The sequence below is a fragment of the Triticum aestivum genome, unplaced genomic scaffold (assembly GCF_018294505.1).
Source record: "Triticum aestivum cultivar Chinese Spring unplaced genomic scaffold, IWGSC CS RefSeq v2.1 scaffold212905, whole genome shotgun sequence".
NCBI lineage: Eukaryota > Viridiplantae > Streptophyta > Magnoliopsida > Poales > Poaceae > Triticum > Triticum aestivum.
The window spans coordinates 1-1,601 of record NW_025249301.1 but is presented as its reverse complement, the minus strand read 5'-3'; the positions used below and the strand labels follow the sequence as shown (position 1 = coordinate 1,601).

At 46.9% G+C, this 1,601-nt stretch overlaps 1 pseudogene; it reads right to left on the bottom strand.

Annotated features, from left to right (window-relative positions):
* Positions 1-479: 479 nt before the first annotated feature.
* Positions 480-1,598, bottom strand: LOC123177296 (putative disease resistance protein RGA4; annotated as a pseudogene).
* Positions 1,599-1,601: the final 3 nt, after the last annotated feature.

The following is a 1,601-nucleotide window of genomic DNA, read 5'->3' as shown; positions in this document are numbered from 1 at the left end:
CCCCTCTCGAGGGCTTCACCTTTGAGGCTTGGCATCGACAAGAGCGCCCGATGGTAGGTGATTGTGTTGGTGTTAAGGCTTTTGTGGCGACGATGACAGGGTGAGGTAGCCGGCTCTTCTCCGGTGTGCCCATTGATTCTCTCTTCTGGTTAGATACGGCTAGAAACTGACAAGGACAAACGCCATACAGAGTTTGTTGCTGGACTTTAGTTAGCACAAATGCTCTCACTTGGTTAGCTGGTAATGAAGGGCGTTTGGTTGGCCGAACTAACCTTTTTCTGATGGACTTCTACGCACTGGCATTTTCATTTCTTGCACCCATTTTATGCATGCTGCCACAATAAGCTTTCCTTAAAAGAGAAAAACATGGTCTGATGGTCTAGATTAATTATGACCCGCCTTTCAATTCACATGCTTCACTGGATGCACAACTCCCAAGGTATCACAAAACAGTACTGAAATACATTATTACATAAAAATTAGGTAAATAGACCTGGACGCTTCTTCCCTGACAAGGATGTTTCAGGCTTGTCATGGACGCAACTCGGCACAGCGTGCACCAAGTGAGAAAATGAAGTGTAAGGCGGCAGCCTTGATTCCCATGAAATTAGCCTAAAATCTCCTTTGGGTAAGACAGCGTGACCTGCTGCTGCTATTAGGTCCCCAAACATAATCCTAGGTAGACCCTGCTCCTCTGGAACATTAGCCATACCAATAGCAGAGTTTACAATGCCTGATGGAGCAGCAGGAGTTAAAATGTAGCGGCCGATTAGGTGTACCAGTTGGCCTCGACTAAGAAGCACCTGCGGGTGGGTACCAAAACAAGAGATGTCCTTATTGACAGAGTCTCTGGCACCCTTCAACCTGTACAGCCAGAAATGAGCACTCGAGTTTTTCCGCAGTGCATCTGCAAGCCATTCGCTGCGATAAATGACCCTCCCAACACCGTGGCGAACTCTTCCACCATCGCTGCTAGCCGCGGGTAGTCTGCCGGGTTTGTACTTCCGAATGCGAGTGTCTTGAATAGGTACATGTACTCATCGAATGCCAGGGAGTTCAGAGAAACAGGCTTGATGGTTCCAAACTTCTCCAAGCCTGCGCTTTGACCCAAGATTATCACTTTACTTCCTCTCCATATTCGTAACAAAATGATAGAACGTTGTCCAGTCATCTTCATCTACATCTGAAGCAAACTCAACAACTACTAATATCCTCCCTGATAGTCTTTCATGGTCTGTAATTCTGAAAAGATCATCTCCATTCAGGTGCAAAATCATAGAAAAGTGAGAACGCACTCTCTCAACATCGCATACATGGGTGACAAGAGTTTTGTTCCCAACTCCAGCATCACCAATGATTGGAAGCACGGCCAGAGAACCTGGGGTGTTGTGGTGCAGCAAGAACCTGATGATCTGCTGCTTCTCGACATGGCGGCCAAATATGAAGTTGTCGATGTAAAGATATGCATCATAGGGTCTACGGGAGATGCGCTCGCATCCGCCCAAAAGGATGACAAACTCCGCCATGTTAGCAACACCGGCCTCTAGGTTTTGCAGAGTTCTTATTAGCCCTGAGTTGAAAACCTTGTGTGATGCACTACT